Here is a 20,263-nt window from a genome sequence, read left to right on the forward strand (position 1 = left end):
TTGCTTCTAGCCTCTTTGCTGATCACACATCTGGTGGGCTCTCTATTTTTATACTTTGTACATTTTATATTCCTTCAAGTTTCTAGGATTCTTTCCAATCAGTATACATTCCTGAATTAATCAGTGTGGAGAGGATATAGGAATAGCAATGACAAACACCAATGACAATTCAGAACAGATACAGTCCTAGAAGAGGCAATTCTAGCTTCCTCCCAGCACACTCGTAATGGATAAAATTCACCTCTGTGCAGAGGCCCAATACATGCCTTTACATCATTTATTTCTCTCTAAGTTTAGTCATGAAACACACTGAATCAAACTCTGCCCTGACTTACATCCGCCATTCAACCCCACTGATATCATCATAGCTAAATTTGATCCATTATTTCTAATTCAACTAGGATGAATGCAACATAGTTAATAGTTTATTCTTGCCTGATTTCAAGAAATTTCGAGGCTTAAATGAGTCAGAAGGGATGTAGGCACATTGCTGGCCCTCTGCATACAGGTGAATTACATGCTAATGAACCTAAGCTTTTACATAAAGGGATTTTCTCAGGAGTGAGAGGGCAATTCGATCTCCATTACAGTTATTCAAAACTGTATTTCATTTTCTGCAAAAAAAAGTTTTCATTGACATTTTTCACTGATTTTTTTCATGTTTTCATCAAAAATGCACAGTCCAAAACATTTTCAGATTTTTTTTTTTTTACCATTTTACTTGGCAAAATGTTGACTAGAACAGAAATTGTCCTGTAAAAATTTGCATTCAGTGAAAAAGCCATTTTGGGGGGCAGAATAAATGTTGACACAGTTTTAGATCAGCTCTAGGCTCCATGACAATTCAGTCTCTCCTGAGGCTAGTAAAATGCTAACACCTAGCATCAACTGTGGTAGCAATTGACATTTCTTCTAGGAAATGTTGGGCTCCCAGTTAGAGGTGCTGGATGCCTATTCCTACTAAATATCTCGGAGAGGGTCTTCAGGACCTCACAGAAGTAAGCTTTGGCATGATGGCTGGCCACTTGAGAGTGTAAGGACTAGATGTCATAATATGATAACAGATTCCATCCCTCATGGCATATTTAATAGTCAAGATACTGACTATCCAAACCAATCCTCAGCCATAATACACATCTCTGAAAATATCTGTATGCTCCTCTAGGATTTCTCAAAGAGCTGTAATTTTGTAGTAGAGATTTCATCTTTTACATGACTACTGTTACTGAAACCTTATCAATTATCACAGTCTCATATTGGCCATGCCAATATCAATCAGTTCAGACTAACTTGGAACTACAGTGTTTGCCTCAGTTTAATTAAATATTCACTCTATACAACCTTCTTTGAGCTCAACAGTGCTGCATGATGCATAGGGCAAGGCAGAATTTTACCTACAGTATTTCAAACTCATTTTGTCTCCAAATTACATACAAGAGCAGATAAAGGAACATCTTTCATGTGCTTCATAAGCATGGCCCTATTTTTCTGTTCCTGTGGCAGATGGGCAAAGAAGACAAGTACAATTAATTGCTGACGCCCATACTCTGCTGTTAAATATACCCACTTAATTCCTTCTTGCTGGAGTGGAAATTGCACATGTGTCCATCTGAGGGCAGAATTTGGTCCTGTGTGTGTATCTAGCATATTCAGCCTCACTTTGAAGGGAAATTGAATTTTACCATATGGCCGAATACTAGCTTAATCAATTAGCTGTGACCAGCACTTTATTGCAGCTGACACACATTGCCTGGACTCTGATGATGTGTGAGCAGCATCTCTATCAGCTGAGCCAAAATGGAACCTCCCTTTAGTCAAGCCAATAGAAGTTGTGTTAAGCATCTTTCATCTGGGAGTTGTTCTTGCATATGTTAAAACTGAATGGACATGTGAAAAATAAAGTTACCCCCCTGGCATATGTATTCGCTGTGATAAAATTACTCAAAGTAAGAAAGAATAGGATTGCCTGTCCAATGTATCTAGAAAGGGAAATGCACAGCTTTCTTCTTTAATGTATCATTGATCTTCTTCCTTTTCCCTGTTTCCCCCCATCTTGACAAAGCTCCACTGAGGTAAGTGAGCAGACTGCCTGTGCAGGAACAGAACCAGGTCTATTACTGATAGAGGAGACAGGAATCCGCTGTGACTGAAGGTCTGTCTGGGTTGAGAAAGGCACAGGCTACACAGCAAATAGGACAGTATGGTGCAGTGAGAGTGGGGGAGGGGAGAAGGGATTGTGTATGCCAAAGAAGGGCTGAGAGATTCCTATATGGTGAAGAAACTAGAAGCTGAAAGCCATACACTCTAAGTGTTGGGATGTGTGGGTGGCAAAGAAAGACATTACTCGCAGCCAAGATGTGTGGGAGTGGCGATATTTAGATTCAGATTCTGAACACCACAAATGCTTGGATGTGTGTGGATCTACAGTTGTGGTTTGGACCCAGCTTTATTTCCTAGGTATAATAAAAGAAATCTTTAGTAGCAGTAAATATGAAATACAATTGGAAAAGTTGTGCTGCAGGAGGAGGTGAAGAGGCAGCTTTCACCTTTAACTCTCAAGGTGCCTTTTTGGCAGCAATGATAATTAATAGGACAGCAGTGGTCATAGGGGTGCATAAATATTTGTATCTCAAAAACATTTGCAATCTTCTCTGAGTTCCCCTGCTTTCTGTCTATCTGTTCTTTCCTTCTCTGCAGTTTCCTCTCTCTCTCCTCTCCCCTTGCCTGCCTATCATCTTGCTCTAATTGTTTCCAGATTTGTGTGGGAGGTCAGGGCCCGGGAGTGCTGCTTCATGCCAAGTTTATAAACAGAGCAGTGTTTCCAGATGGCCACTGGCTCCAGCCTGGCTAGCAGGTTGATTGGGACCAGAATAACAACAGGTGGAGAACAGACAATGAATTCCTTGACACTTATTTTACTCCCTCCGCTTTCCCCACAATCCCTCCTCCCTGTAGCTACCACCAGCACTACCAGCAGCCCTCTATAATATTTAAACTGGGGGGAGGGGAGAGAGAATAGTAAAAGAAAACAAGTGGCTTCCTCGCTGAAGAAACAGTGGCAAATGAGAGGTGGTGCACATCATGATATCACTGCCTTCCATTATTGTAGTGGCTAATTAAGGTTCCTAACCTCACTGCACAACTGGAACACTACACTATTGGAAGAGGTCCTTGGTGATGAAAAATGAAAAATAAACATAACATGTAGTATAAGTAAAGAAAATATTAAGATTCATTTAACTGTGCTCCATGTGCAGCTTCTGATTTAGGAAAGCAGCCTGGGCTACCAAGATAACTAGCAACAACAATGTCTTTTTCCAGGCCACAGTGAGTTTTATATAAAGGGTCCAAGAGGCTCTCTTTCATTTTCCAGGGTTATTCTTTCATGGGTTCCAGTTCATTCACTCTTCTCCCAAGCTATTCCACTCTTTGGTGTCCTTCGCCTCCTCCTGCCCTATGTTATCTTCCTTGATCTCCACATAGAATATCCATCTTTCTAATTAAAAGCTGTTTGAAGAAATCCCAGGACCAAGGTTAGTGTTTGGGGCAAACTGCCACTTACTTGTTGGCATTACTCCAAATGATCAGCTTTTAGAAGAGGTTAAAATGTGTACATAAACATCATAATTGTTCTGGGTTTTACCAGACCCAACCCCCACTGGAGGAGAAAGAATTGCAACTAAAGCAGATAGAGAGGGTCCAATTCTGGGCTACCGGCCAGCCCATATTGTGGCATAAAGGGACTGGAATGTAAGCAGTTCCCCCTACCACACACCTGCTGAGAATTCCCCCATGCACTCCTGCTGTGAATTCCCCAGCAGGAGTGGAAGTGGTATAACTAGGCCTTTTATACTCACATCATTTTGGACTATGGAAAAAAATTCTAGGGATAGTTGTGATTCAGGGAACCCCTAGAAGCCTAAGTCCTTTGCTGTCATGGTTATCACTCAGACCAAAACATGGCTGCCCCTTATCTTCAGAGGATTCCCAAGATATGCCCAGATTTCAGAATATTTATGAGTTTTGAAGTTGAAGCTCCTGATACTTCCTGGCCCATGGATGTAGGTAGGGGCAAGATAAGGGGAAAAAAACCCACCCATCACCTAGAAGAATTTGTAGGAAACTATCTCACTGGAGATGCATAATGTTCCTGCTCCTGCACCTGAATTAGCCCTCTATGGGTAGATCACCACACACTAATTTAGAATTAGAATAGCTGAAAAAATCATTTCAATACTTATTATAGTGATCAAGAAACGTCATAATTTTAAGTAAATCAATGAATAATGCAAATGAGTAAATAAAACTGTGAGACTCACATCACCATGGATACTACAGACTTGCTATGGCAGGGAACTGGGGAAAAGGTGTGAAAATTCACTTCTGCACACCTCTTGCCCCTTGTGCTAATCCCTTATGCACAGGACTGAATTTAATCCACAGGGAATGCATCATAAATCAATCCATAATGAATGATGAAGTTTACAAAGTAAAAACTGTTGAGCTAAAAAAATTGCTCTATAAATGTGCACTAGCTGTCCTAAAATGGTATGATATCTAAAGCAAGATTTGGGACTTGCCCGAGAGCCCAGAGGAAACGTATTATCATTCCATTTTTTGAGTCACACATGCAAATACAGAAATTCAAAGCTTCATCTGCTGTAATCAGGACTAAGGGAAAGAGCAAAATTCCTGGGAAACCAATGGGATTACAGGCAGTCCCCGGGTTACGTACAAGATAGGGACTGTAGGTTTGTTCTTAAGTTGAATTTGTATGTAAGTCGGAATTGGTACATATTGTAGGGGAAACTCTAGTCAAACATTTCTCCAGAGCTCAGTTTTATTCTCCCACACCTCACTTCCCTCAGTCCTTTATTCTCAAGATGAGGTGTCTGCTGAGAAAAGCCGCTCTGCGTCTCCCTGGTCTCCTGGGGAGGGGCGCTAGCTTTGCGTCTCCTTGGTCTGCTGGGGGGAAGCAGCTAGTGCGGGGTTGCCTCACCCCGTTTGTAAGTAGGGATCTGATGTAAGTCGGATCCATGTAACCCGGGGACTGCCTGTATTCAGATGAGTAAAGTACACAGGATTTGGCCCATGAATTATTAACTATATATTTTCTAACACATAAGTCTATTGTTTTCAAGTCAGTATTGGTAAAATATACTGTTGGTTTTAGGCTATAAATTTCATTTTTGGCACAACTGCCTAAAGAGAAGGTGAAATGAAATTTAATAGGATTAGAATTTGCTGCTGCTTGGAAAGCTCTTCTATAAATGGTGTGTGAAAAGCGAGCATCCCTTAAAATACATTTGCTAATATTTGCAATGTGCAAGCCTTCAAATTCTTGCCTATGCATACCTGGAAGTGGATTTGGAAGTATTGGGGGGGGGATTGGTGAATTTAAGCAAATTGTTAACAGGTTTTCATTTTCCTGGAAAAACTTTATGACTGACTTTAGGTGTCAAATTTGTATATTACAAAACTTCAACATTTACAAATAACTGCAAAAACATATTAAGCATGTCTACAGCTCCTTACCTCTCAAGATTTCAAAATGCTTTAACCAAACAGTAGGCCCACTTCTGAGGTTAGCTTCAAAGATTCATGAGGGCACTCAGCACCTTCTAAGTAGATATTCAGCATTTTCACAAGACTAGGTTCTCAGAGAGATCTTGTGGGGCTGGACTGTAAGACCCTTTGAGATCTCCTCCAGTCTTATGATTCTATGATCTTATTGTAGTAATGGGACAAATTTTAAACAGTTTGGAAGGCTTGGAACCTCAAAAGTAAGTTATTTGGAGCATCGACTGTCTCGTACTGTATTACTTGTAAAATAGTGCCTCAACCCTGATTGGGTACTCTGTAGTAATATAATACAAATAATTAGAGGGAAAGGATAAGAACTGTAATAATTATATATAGTCAGAGAGTTTCTAAATACTGAATTATTTCCAGTGCTTTTTTAAACTCTTTTAGCTTTTACTCTACCATTTTTACATTGAAAGATATTATTCCACACTGAGACTACAATAGTTCTTAACTTTACAATGAATGTTACTAACACAGGCTAACAGAATAAGCAAACAGTTAGGCTACGTCTACACTGGCCCCTTTTCCGGAAGGGGCATGTAAATTTCATGAGTCGTCGTAGGGAAATCCGCGGGGGATTTAAATATCCCCCGCGGCATTTAAATAAAAATGTCCGCCGCTTTTTTCCGGCTTTTAAAAAAGCCGGAAAAGAGCGTCTACACTGGCCCCGATCCTCCGGAAAAAGCGCCCTTTTCCGGAGGCTCTTATTCCTACTTTAAATATCCCCCGCGGATTTCCCTACGACGACTCATGAAATTTACATGCCCCTTCCGGAAAAGGGGCCAGTGTAGACGTAGCCTTAGGGTACGTCTACACTGCAGCGCTATTTAGGATACTTCTGGTATCCCAAAATAGCGATTATGCATCTTGACAGCATGTCCATTATTTCGAAATATCTTTCAAAATAACAGGTGCACTATTCCGAAATCCTTGTAAACCTCATTCCATGAGGATTAAGAGACATGTCGGAACAGCAGTTTATTTCAAAATTTGGCACTGTGTAGACTTCGCCAAATTACAAAATAAGTTCGAAGTACACATTACGAAATACACTCGAAATAAGCTACGCAATTTGTGTAGCTCAAATTGCATAGCTTATTTCAAGCTAAGGGTGCAGTGTAGATGCACCCTTATAGAATGCATTTGCTCCGGTTCTTTTATTCTTGTGGCCATTTAACCTGACTATTATTCATACTGACTGGTTTTACAGAATATCTGAAATCAGTAAAGTCATGCGAGTATTATTCTTACTTTCAGTGTGCCTATTCATGGATTCCTTATGGAACTCCAATGGGAGTTTTGCCCAAGTAAGACCTTCATATGGACTTCAGGGTTGGGTCTTTTTAAAATAAGGACAGTTTACACTTAAGGATTAGAAGTGTGACTCCACAGAGGATATTGATTTTACAGTGCACAACAACAAATTTAATCAAAACCCAAAATTCAGCAACAGGAAAACCTTTTTGTGCAAGAACCTTTTTTCAGTATTTCTATGCACAACCATTTGGTATTTCAGGTACACTGGTGAACTCCCAACAACTTTGTAGCATGAGCAGTGATACATAGATAGATACATAGCAGTTTTGGTTTCTTTGTCACCAACATAACACTTGGAGTGATGTATAGTGGCATTGAGGGTTACTGGTACAAGAATTTTTTTAAAAACATGTATGTTTCTTAACATTCCTGTTCCAAAAAGCATTCATAAATGCTTCTTGGGTTGTACCTTATTTAGAAGCAAGCTGCATAGCTGAGCTAATGTTCCTGCAAAAAAAAAACAGCTAGGTTTCTCCTCAAATAATTTTTGAAACACCTCAAACCAGAATGAAGCTATTTTTCCTTTCAGGAACTTGGCAGGAGGGTAAAAAGACTAGTGTGGAGGAGGTGAGAAATACCATTTCCAAATGCTGAAAAAAACAAGTAAACTGTCCGTGGTGACTACCCAAATTCAGTGACAGCAGATTATTTATCATGCTAGTTTAAGATGTCTGCTATTCAAAACTGATGATGTATGGAGTGCTGACAACGAGAAATGGGAGAACACTGCAAAAAATTTCCATGAATGTTGACTTGGATTTTTAAATTAAATCACATGACCTGTCCTCACACCTGTGTAGAATCCAATTTGAACCAACATTCAGGTAGTTGTGTTTAGTCAGGTGAGATTTGCCCCTATGAAGGCTCTGGAATGCATAACATATACATGACCAATATATAATAATATGCTAACCTAATGAGATTGGCTAGCTTTAGTTCACAATGTCTGATTGTTGTAGCCAGTTTCATTCTCATAGTCCTAAATACTCAACTAATTTGCAGACATCAAAAGCTGTCAGGAGCAAGCCACCAACCAATCCCAATGGCACCACATGTATCATCAGGCAGTGGCCCACTTCAAGGAGAAGCTCCTTGCCCTCAAACCTGAAAAAAGAGAGGAAGAAGGAAGAAAAAATAAAGAACTTTCTCCCACCAGACAGCTGGCCCGCCATAAAATGTCTATACCTATAGCAGGTAGATCTGTGGCTTCAGGAACGGACTCCTGAGTCATCTCAGGACCCATAAGTAAATCTATGGAAGAGATTATCCTCAAATCAAGGAATTGCCCATGATGACTCTACTAATCAGTAAGGCTGCATCTAGACTGGCAAGTTTTTCTGCAAAAGCAGCTGCTTTTGCAGAAAAACTTGCCATCTGTCTACACTGGCCGCTTGAATTTGCACAAGAACACTGACGATCTAAGGTAAGATTGTCAGTGTTCTTGCGTAAACACTATGCTGCTCCCGTTTGGGAAAAAGCCCTCTTGAACAAGAGGGCCAGTGTAGACAGCTAAAAACTGTTTTGCGCAAAAAAGCCCTGATGGCGAAAATGGCGATCAGGGCTTTCTTGCGCAAAACCGCATCTAGATTGGCACGCTTTTCCACAAAAAGTGCTTTTCCGCAAATGCTCTTTTCTGCAAATGCTTTTAACAGAAAAACTTTTCCGTTAAAAGCATTTGCGGAAAATCATGCCAGTCTAGATGTAGCCTAAGTGTCTGATTCAATCAAAATTGCCCTCCTACTGCCTTGTCTACTAACTGATCGCTTCTTTAGAGACAGAAGAACAAACAAAACACTGCAATTGCAAGCCAAGGTGAAGTATATCTTGATGACAAAGAAGATGGTAATGGAACAGGTTAGCTGTGTCACATGAAATATGGTATGAAGGGGCATGGGAAGGTGAATTACAGTTAAAACCACATGGAGATCAATTAACAGTAGGTGTAGCAAGAACTATTAATGGAAAAATGGAGATGAGTTAAGCCTATTTGGTAGCTCTAAAGCATATACTTAGTTGAGTAGTAACTAACATAAGGACTGGTTGAATTTACAGAAGTGTGTATAACAGAGAGAGGGAAAGGAACAGAAAAGCCCTGATTGTATCATGGTGGTTGGAACTAGAGTCATGTTCCCTACTGGGGTTATTATCAAGGTGACAACACAGACTGGATGAAGTTAGGGTAGAAGCAGCTCAGCCACATGGACAGAGCAGTGCACCGAGTTTAATAAAGTTCTACTTTTTCATCTTACCCTGTATTCTTCCCTCTGCTAATGAAATACTAATTATCCCAGTATGTATGTGTCATTAGATATTAATTGAAAATTATATATATATATATATATATATATATATATATATATATATATATATATACACGCTAAGGAACAAGTGGTGCTTCTTCAACCTAAAATGTAGCCTTAATAAAAATATCAGTGTTCTTTATTATAGACCCAAACACGTTAATTTGCATTACAAGAGCTGCAGTGCTTTGCTTTATTACTGAAAAATACTGCAGTATTTTTAACAGCTTGCAACTTTCTCACTACCACACATTATGTTATCTTACTTTATTGAGCACATTTATGTCATATATCTCAATGCCTACGCCACTGTTGGCTAACATATTCCATATAATGCTAATTCTTCAGATTTCTTGAGTTTGTAAATGACAAGCAGTGGGCACACCAAAGCACTTAGCTGTCTCAATATTATCTCTGGGGGGACATATACAGATAAGTGAGAAACAACTGAACAGCAATTTGTGTACCTTTTTCAGATTCTTTTTTCAGAAGAGGCTTGTCTGAAATTTGGCCCGTCTACACCGGGCCAAATTTCAGAAAAACCTCCTCTTTTGGAAGAGCCCTTCTTCCTCGTGAAACGAGGTTTACAGGGCTTCCAAAAGAGTGCATCTGTTCTTCTGAAAACAATTTCAGAAGAGCAGACGTGTTCCCTGGACATAGTGTAGACGTAGCCTTAGTGTCAATAGTTTCTGGTAGCAGATACAATCACAAGACCATATGTGCAGCAGTTGCAAATAAAAAAGAAAAAATTCCCAATCTAACAGGTACCTGAGAAGCTTGTCTCTGAATTACATGCTTATTTCCTGGAATAGTTACTGGAAAACAATTGTGACATAACTATGTGGTAGCGTTGGCAAATGTTGACTGTACAATGACTAACTTGCTACTGTGTTGGCCCTACTTGCATAGGTCACATTGGCATCATTAGTAGTTCTACATGTAGATCTTCAGTGCACACTCTGCATCTGTATATATCGCTGCAGAGAGTCAAGCTTAGTGAGACCCAGTCTTGTTAGGGCTCCTGGTCACTACTGTCATACAAATATGAAATAATAATAATGGAGGAGGAAATAAATCCTTTAATGATACCCTTTCCCATTCTGTCCTTGCCCTTTCCACTAACATTACAAGGATGCCAATTTGTGTCCATTGTGAGTGTGGGGGTTTTATGATGAGGACAAAAAGAACTTTGCATTTTGAGTGAAATCTTATGGTAACATGAAAGTAGCCTCCAAAAATCTAGGCAATAGGACAAGGACCATGTGTGTGTGGGGTGGGGAGAAGGTTAAAAGAACGAATGGATCAACTTGTTCCTCTCTCTGCCAATGAAGGATTGTTGGCTATAATAAAGCCATTCTTCCCATGTTATCAAACACAACAGGTGTGACTGTTCACCCCTGTACTAAGAAGAAAACTGCCTAGTGATACTCTGATTGCATTGGGATTTGAGCTCCAAATTCATAAGAAGCAGCAGCACAATCAGATTCAGTAGCTAAGTAAGTGCTGTGAACTATTTCTTTCTTACTACTTTGGTGCAAGCAGCAGCAAGAGAATTCAAATGGGCTCCTTGTGTACATTTTTTCTAATTCATTCCAGCTCTTTTAAACCAATCTGTGGTTTATTTTTTTAAGATTTTTTAAAATAAATTAAATGATAAATAACAGCTGAAAGCCAGAATTATTGATGGAATTAAGAACAACAGGAAAATATGAAGAGGAAAGATCAGCTATTCAACAATGAAACAACAGCTTGACCCAAAGGACAACAAAATTGAGTAAGCATCCAAAAAAGAGCTTAATTTCTTCACCAGTTTAAAAGTCTTCTTTCACGCCTCCTTTTCTATTCCACCCCTTGAAATCTGAGAATTTTAAGACAGTATATGCTGGACAGAATTTAAAAAATATACTTCTTATGCAAAGGTTGCTTCATTCTCATCATGCTGTGTCTTACAGATATACAGTATCTACATATAGGATATAGAATCTCATAGATTCTCTTGTCAATTCTCTGTACTAATAGCACTAGAAGGTCAAAAACTCTACATGTAAAATGTAACAGTTTCTATTGTCCTTGCCTACTCTTCGTTTAACCCCTATGTTTTGAAAATGCTGTTCACAGCACAGTTTTCCAAAAGTATAGCCAGATCATGCTGAGAAGTGCTCACTAAGGAATATTTGACTACATAGTTATCAGGAAAAATATCCCTGCCTACAGTGCACAAGGAAACCACGCTAGTAATCATACTAGCATGAAGTAATTTTTTGAAGTAGCATGGCTCCTACCATCCCATGGATTAGGACTTAAAGACTCCTTGCTGTGGTTTTTGATCACATGCACTAAGACTATGGTTACTATCCACTCCATTTGACACACATAAGGATGAAACCATGCTGTAATTGGATTTAGTGCCACATTTCAATAAAAGAGGTAGGGATCTACTGAAGATTTGGATTGTTTATTTTAAAGGATATATAAAGTAACACGTTTGCAATACAGCACGTTAAATTTGTGTTACCCTTTTAGCTAATTTCCTTCCTCTTTTATTATGGGCTTAGTTACCTCTTCTCTCTTTGCAGTGGTAAGTGGCAGTTCAGAAGTCCACTGGGCCAAAAAGTAATGTAATATTTTGAACATATTGTTGGAAGAATAATGTGTTGATGCTATTGCTAATGGAAAACACATTCTTATTTCAACTGGATTTGACTTTAATAAAATTAACTGGAAACAATGGACAAAACTCTGTCCTCAGTTGCATTCATGCTTCCTCACTGTGATTAGTAGGAGCTGTGCCTGCATGTCTCAAAACAGACCTAAGCTCAATGGCTATTCATTTGTTTGGTTTGTTTCAATTGCAAAATATTTATTTTGTCTTCCATTGCTAATTCACTTCTAAAAATCATTTTCATCAATGCACGAATCATGTAATATGGCAGAGCCCCATTTGATTTCCTTATTTTGTAGCCAACACAATTAGAGATGGGCCTAAATGAGACCCCAAATCTATATAATCCTTAATTTTAATGGAGACTAAAGATCCAAATTTGAACCTGGATCAGTGAGGCTATGTCTATATTGCAAATAGCTATCCCAGATATTCATAGCAAGTCCATTATTTCAGGTTCACTATTCCGACATCCCTGTAAATCTCATTCTACAAGGAATAAGGAACATTTCAGAATAGTACTTAATTTTGAAATTTGGCGCTGTGTAGATAGTGCCAAATGACGAAATATGCTATTGCAAAATAGCATTGAAATAAGATATATGCAATTTGAGCTACTCAAATTGGGTCTTATTTAGAGCTGTGTAGACACCCTGAGGCTCTCTAGCTATAATGGAGAGAGAACAGAAATAAAAAAGAAATCCCAAATTTGATTTTCAACCTCAAAAGTTTAAGAGGTGGGAAAATTTTTCTTCAAAATCAAGAACAGAATAAAGACCTGAATATTGTTATTTGGTTAATCTCAAAACAGAAAAAATGTCCAAATGGCTTTTTAGACCTGGATGCAATGGCCTAAATGGTCCTCCAGAGGAATCTTTCCACTGATTTCAATGTGCATTAGTTCAGGCCCTTAACGCAGCATAATATTTACCCATGCTCCATGACATGTGATTTTTTTTCTTTATACCAGTCTTCACTGGAATAACCATAAATGCCATTTCATAGAATCATAGAATAATAGGACTGGAAGGGACCTCGAGAGGTCATCGAGTCCAGCCCCCCGCCCTCAAGGCAGGATCAAGCTCCGTCTACACCATCCCTGACAGATGTCTATCTAACCTGTTCTTAAATATCTCCAGAGAGGGAGATTCCACCACCTCCCTTGGCAATTTATTCCAATATTTGACCACCCTGACAGTTAGGAATTTTTTCCTAATGTCCAATCTAAACCTCCCTTGCTGCACTTTAAGCCCATTACTCCTTGTCCTGTCCTCAGAAACCAAGAGGAACAAATTTTCGCCTTCCTCCTTGTGACACCCTTTTAGATATTTGAAAACCGCTATCATGTCCCCCCTTAATCTTCTTTTTTCCAAACTAAACAAGCCCAGTTCATGAAGCCTGGCTTCATAGGTCATGTTCTCTAGACCTTTAATCATTCTTGTCGCTCTTCTCTGTACCCTTTCCAATTTCTCCACATCTTTCTTGAAATGTGGCACCCAGAACTGGACACAGTACTCCAGCTGAGGCCTAACTAGTGCAGAGTAGAGCGGCAGAATGACTTCACGAGTTTTGCTTACAACACACCTGTTGATACAACCTAGAATCATATTTGCTTTTTTTGCAACAGCATCACACTGTTGACTCATATTCAACTTGTGGTCCACTATGACCCCTAGATCCCTTTCCGCCATGCTCCTTCCTAGACAGTCGCTTCCCATCTTGTATGTATGGAACTGATTGTTCCTTCCTAAGTGGAGCACTTTGCATTTCTCTTTATTAAACCTCATCCTGTTTACCTCTGACCATTTCTCTAACTTGCTCAGGTCATTTTGAATTATGTCCCTATCCTCCAAAGAAGTTGCAACCCCACCCAGTTTGGTATCATCTGCAAACTTAATAAGAGTACTCTCTATCCCAATATCTACATCATTGATGAAGATATTGAACAGTACGGGTCCCAAAACAGACCCTTGAGGAACTCCACTTGTTATCTCTTTCCAGCAGGATTTAGCACCGTTAACAACAACTCTCTGACTACGGTTATCCAGCCAATTATGCACCCACCTTATCGTGGCCCTATCTAAGTTATATTTGCCTAGTTTATCAATAAGAATATCATGCGAGACCGTATCAAATGCCTTACTAAAGTCTAGGTATATGACATCCACCGCTTCTCCCTTATCCACAAGGCTCGTTATCTTATCAAAGAAAGCTATCAGATTAGTTTGACATGACTTGTTCTTCACAAACCCATGCTGGCTATTCCCTATCACTTTATTACTTTCCAAGTATTTGCATACGATTTCCTTAATTACCTGCTCCAGTATCTTCCCTGGGACAGACGTTAAACTGACCGGTCTATAATTTGGCCCCTTTGCTATTTGATGTCCCTCATTTATGAGTTTTTCAATTATGTTGTAGGTTTTTTTCTTTTTTTCCTCCTTCCCTAATTGTACTTTTTAACCTTATTTTCATATATTACATTATTTTATGCCTGCATTTTTATTCTTGTAACTCTCTTTCCATATATCTTATTTTATCCTTCTTTCCTCTTGATTCTTCTATTTAGTTTTTCTTATTCTAACATTTTTTCTTATTCTAACATTTATTGTGGTTTGATTTTAGGAGATATATATATATATATATATATATATATATATATATATATATATATATATATATATATATATATATATATGGTAGAATTATGTTCTGAACTGTGTATATTTTTGTTGGGAGAAATATAAAATGGAGATCATTCTTGTTCTTCTGAGAAATGCCAATATGTAAATGGCAGACACCAGTTAAATGAATCTTCCATTGCAAAAAAAAGAAAAGAAAAACAAATATTATAAGCAGAAAAAGGAAATATAATATGATTCTGGACAGAATATATTTGAAAAGTATAATAGTTTAGAGTCCAAAATATTTTAAAAGTAGGTGTGTAACCACATTGCAGATGGTATAGTTTACCCTGAAATATCATTGAAATGGCACTGATGTAAACTTTACCTAGAACAGAAATATTTAGTACAGAAATTTTGAAAGGGAAAATACATTTGAACAATGAAATACTGTCTATTTTCAGGCAGATTCCAATTCACTTACATGAAAATAAAGATATTAATAGGATTTTTAAGCAAAGTATTAACTCTGATGACCTGAGTTAAGTGATCTCTTTCTGTGCATTCTAACACTGGCATGTACACTTTTCAAGAACCAATGTCTACATTCATAGTGGATAAATTCTAAGCTTTGCAACTTCGGGTGATGAACTTTATTCACATAAAATCCAGTTGCACAAATGTGTTCTCTGCATGTAAGTTATTAGTTGTTAAGCTGATCAAGCACAAAAGGAGAGACCAGATGACGACTCTTTTAAAAATGAAATCCAGTTTGCCATATTCTACTGTCTTTTACTCTGGTCTAAATCTAAAATAGCTATATTAGATATAAGAAAATCATCACAGATTGATTTGCTGACCAGGGATGAATGTAGGCATGTACTTAAAGTTAGGCACATGCTTAAGTGCTGTGCAAAATTGAGATCTTAAGCCAACTTCATACAATGGCTATTATTTAAAAAGTCATCATTACCAACAACTCTGTGGAATCTGAAATGTCACTACTTTAATAGGAAATAACCGTAGCATCCCTAGCAGGGTGGAGAAGTAACTGTTGGTACATATGGTTCTGTGCTTTGGGGACACTATTGCTACAGTGAACTCTACCATAATTATTTTCTTATATCTCTGGCATATTTTTCTACATTTTTCCTTGATCACTTGCTTTATTACATGTAGCATATCTGCTCTAAACTCCAAGAAAGAAAGAGTTTCTACACCTGGCAAAACTCCAGAAACCATTCTCCAGAAATTTCACAAGAATCATCCATATGGACAGGAAATCTACTGGCAAGAAATTGCAGGTAAAAGAACTATTGGCTGCTGAAAAGCGGTTTTGCAAAACGTTCATTGTTCAAGTTTGAGGATGTGTTATTAATATGACTGTAATAAACCAAAGGACTAAATTGGCAGTAATTTACCAAGAGTGTGTTTCTCTTTTAGTTTAGACTCCATGAACATTGTGTTAGCCACACTGTAAAACCAGAAATTGAAACCATGTCAAATGGGCAGTAAATGAAAGAGAATGAAGTTTGTGAATCAGTTAAAACCATGAAATCATATCAGAAATAAAGATGAGCCCCATAGAGCCCAACTCAAACATTCCTCCATCTCCAAGAGGTAAGAACGCCTACTTCCAACTCTAACATATTGCATTGAGTGACCAGTTAGTGGGACTGGGCGCACCATGCTCACTCTCAAGGCAGGCTTTCTTTTTCTAAGGAACAGTTGTTTCTCTATGGGTAAAATCCAGTTTACCTTATTCCTAAGTAGATCTGGTCAGAAAAATTCCAACAAAACTTTTTTTGTTCATAATTTGTCAATTCATTGAAATCTAAATGCTTCATGGAGATGGTTCGATTATAACAAAATTCCAACAGAAGCCCACCAGGCAGGTTTCAAAACCTGCCAGACCTGAGGTTACTAACAGAGGGAGTCTACATGGCAGGCAGAGTCTCAGAATATGGAAGCCTCAACTCAGAGATGGGGAGGCAAGTGGGCTGGCAACCAGGCACTTGGAACACCATCTAATTCAACCCTTCTCCATGACAAGTTTAGATTTAGATGAATCGACAAATTCTAGAACAAAAATGTTGCAGCTGAATTTTTCTGACCAGCATTACTCTGGTTCTACTGGCTTTTCTATTCAGGAAAGGCTATTCCTTCCAGAGAATTTGACCTGAAACAAACCCTTGCCAGCCACTGTCATAACCATCTCTGAACTCAGCTGAGCCATGCAGACACAGCCCACAGTAAATGATACATCACCCCAAAAGCAGCACCTGCAGACCTTCTGCCTCCTGCACACAAGTGTCACTATGCCACTCCAAAGAGTGCAGCTTATTCCTCTCTTCCCCAGCTTGCGTAATTCAATTAGTGACTCTTCCCCAGCTCACCAGTGTGAAGGGGAAAGGGAGCCACATTTTCTCCATTCCTCATTGTCACATGAAAGTCATTTGTGGGTCCTGCAACATAGCAGGCCTGGGATGGAAGTTTCCATTCCTGCTGTACCCAGCCTAGCATAGCCTGGGACCCTGCAAGCCCAAACAGCAGCTGGGCTTTATCAGCTCTAACCCATGCCTTGAGCTGGGAAACTACTAAGCGGTAAACAAGTTTGACCTCGGTCTCAGCCCATAAGAGTGATAAGAATGGCGTTGAGCCAGGTACATGCACACCCGATAAACAACTGCAGTATAAGATCACTGGTAGTCCCACCCCTCTGTGAGTCTCTCCAGGGTCCTAAATCTTGAAGGGTGCCCTGAATCCCCCTAGCTAGACCCGTGTCCACAGCAGCCTGGTGCAAAATAACCGGAACAGGACTCCCCACAAACCTGAAAGGGCATAAGCATTTCCAAGTGCCTGTTACTATTATATACATTGATTTGCCTATGCTGATTGTTGTATTACTTTGCAGTAGCTGTGTAACCATCTGGCAGTATTAAGCCTGTAATAGTAGTGACGTGGTGAGAGTAATACAAGCAACTATCTATCCCTAATCGACTCTGTCTTGAAGCAAATCCACAACCCTGTTGGGCCCTGCTTCTGTGACCTGACACTCATTCCCTTTGGGTACCTACACACCCCAAAGAAGTAAGGTGGCATTGCAATCCTACCTGATCGTAGAGCGAGGGTAGAGCAAGCGAGAAAGTTCTATACACTGTCCCTACCCTGACCAGCACCTCCAGCACCACCGCTGTGCAACTGATGTAAGAAAAGCAAGAAATAAAAACATTCCTGCAAAGAAATTATTAAACTCTGCCAAAATGTTTTCTGTGGGGAAAAAAAAATCTCTATGCTGCCTTATCCCGATATCTGTTGTATGAATATTATTTCATATCAACACAGTCTCGTAAAACAGCAATTACAGAAACTCCATTTGGGCTGCCCTATTGGATTATTGCATCACTATTATATAAGAACTATGCCCTAGCCTGCTGTATGTATCCAGTTCTGCCCTCTGATGTACAGACAGGGCTTTATTACTATGCAGGGGAACCACATGCTCATATCTGAGATCACAATTTGGCACATTTAAATATCTAAATATGCAACTAGGTTGATGATATTTGAGAATTGATGAAGTTTTGACATTCAACAAAGATTTTGCAGCCAGTGGAAGATTCTCAGTCTGTGATTGTAAATGTTTGGGAGCTGACATATGCTCTTGCATGAAGACAAGTTTTATATATTTATTGTGTGAGATTTACAAATCTTCTCAGCATTGGTCTAACTCTGCTTCCACTACTGTCAATAAGAATTTTACTATTTTTTTTTCAATGAAAGCAGAATTAAATCAACATTGTGCACTTTCAAAAATTCCACCCACTGCATTTTAATTATCGTAAGTGGTAACAGAGAAAAATCTAACCCTAACCCTAATTGTGGCTTTCTCTCCTCTATCCACTGAAAACCCACACATTTTTAAATGGAAAATGCTGTTTTGAGTTGTATGTTTTTCTACTTTAATGACTTCTGAAAAATTAACTTAATTTCTTAGTTATTTTAACATATATTAATATCTATCATATTCAACAAAAAAGAGATATCAAATGCTTCTGATCTGGCAATTGCAAGAAAAAATATGTCCCATTCCTTTATAAATAATATAATCCAAAGATCCAGTGGACTTGATTAGAAAATCAGTCCATTGTCTCTCTGTGGCAATGAAGGCACAGTGTTCACTGGGCTACAGGTTGGCCCAGATCTGTAAAAGATATTCACTATTTTGTAAAACAAGGCAGTCATCCATGATCTTTTTCATTTCCAGATAATAAAAGGAGAGTCACATTTTGCAGATATATATATATATAAGTCATCTGTTAAAGCAGTACAGCTGTAACCAGAAATTCAGTCCACTTGTGGTTTGAAGTACTCCACGCCTACTGTACATAAATAATGCATTGGTATCATTAGCATAGACAACAGCTTGTTTCCAATTTGGCTGAAGATAATGAAATTATCCCCCAAATTACCATAAAGTGGAACAAATAATACAAGCATGAGCCTTTTTTTCTTAACAGTAATGAGCACGGCTTTTTAGCTATTTTGATTAAAAGCACAGCTTCTGTTTTACTAAGGCACTATTTTGACCTCAAGTAGATAAAGAACATTAAATGACAAACATTCAGCAAAGAGTTACTGTGTTCTTCCCCCAGCAACTCTGTTTACATTAGGAAATCTACCCAGGGACTGAAGGGAAAGGGAAGGGGAAGGCGGGAGGGCTGCCTTTCATCGACTGTTCTCAGTTCCACTGGCTCCAGCTAAAGCTGGCCCCTGTTTCTTAGTAAGCTTACTCCACTCCAGATGTGCCTCGGCTCCAGCGTGGCTGCCATGTATAGTAAATCGGCATCTGAGGGCTCGTCAATCTGTGGGGTAGAGCAATTGTGGTCTCGCCAGGCCGCCCCACAGCCACAAACAGAATTTTGTGCTGTTAAACTGGAAAGGGAGGGAGAGAGAACAGAGGCAGGCAAAAGGGAAAAACGGGGAAGCAGTATGAGAAAGGTGAGGGGACAATAGGTGTTAGTTCCCAGAAGAAAGAGGGAAAAAATACTAATAGCCAGTCTGGGAAATGTTCTTAGTACATTTGTAAATTGTAAATGTTTTGCACTTTAAAAGAAAGGGGAATGCTGCGTATCACTTGAAAATGCTATAGGTCCCTGAGGATATACTGATTTAGTACAACTTGTAACTGGAGCAAGAGCAACATAAATTCGCCTAGAAAACTCAGCCAATTAGTCATTACACATAGATTGTAAAGACAAGAGAAAAGTACCCTATGAAAACTGAATCTCTCTTGTTCATATCACTGGAATAAGAGTGTGAAAGAGCAAAGACCATGACGTTGTCTAATCAAAATATGACGTACAAACCAGCTGGTGCTTTGATTCTAAAGCATGTCGGATTTCCTGATTTTCAGATTTAGCATTTGCTGTCATTGTAAAATACAAATTGCTTCAGTGAGCAGGCAGTTTGCTTTGGAGCTGAACCCAGTTGTGCTAAATCCAAGTTGGACATTTATTTCTGATCTCCTGCCGCCTACACAGTCATTCCTAACTGAGTTATCAGAGAATGAGAAAGGATCTTTTTATTTATTTATTTTTATAGTAAGTTCTGTAAATTGACTGTAGCTGTGTTTAATAATTGCTCATTGAGGGTTATTTTTAATAGCTATTCAAAACAAAACACTGGGGTTTTTTTTATCCTAGTGCCAATTTTAAGAATATAAATAAATATGAAATTGAAATACTAAATTAAGAAAGGTCACTTTTACCTGA

The 20,263-nt window shown here is 38.8% G+C and overlaps 1 long non-coding RNA gene across 1 annotated transcript in view; it reads right to left on the reverse strand.

The window, feature by feature from the left end:
* LOC149525285 (uncharacterized) overlaps positions 1-18,089 on the reverse strand; it is a 47,199-nt gene extending 29,110 nt beyond the window's left edge. Inside the window, exon 1 of the long non-coding RNA XR_016348767.1 lies at positions 17,603-18,089. This is a non-coding gene — a long non-coding RNA (uncharacterized LOC149525285). The remainder of the gene's footprint in view (positions 1-17,602) is intronic.
* Between the last annotated feature and the right edge of the window lie 2,174 nt (positions 18,090-20,263).

The sequence above is a fragment of the Pelodiscus sinensis genome, chromosome 2 (genome assembly GCF_052426305.1).
Source record: "Pelodiscus sinensis isolate ZL-2025 chromosome 2, ASM5242630v1, whole genome shotgun sequence".
In the NCBI taxonomy this organism is placed as follows: domain Eukaryota; kingdom Metazoa; phylum Chordata; order Testudines; family Trionychidae; genus Pelodiscus; species Pelodiscus sinensis.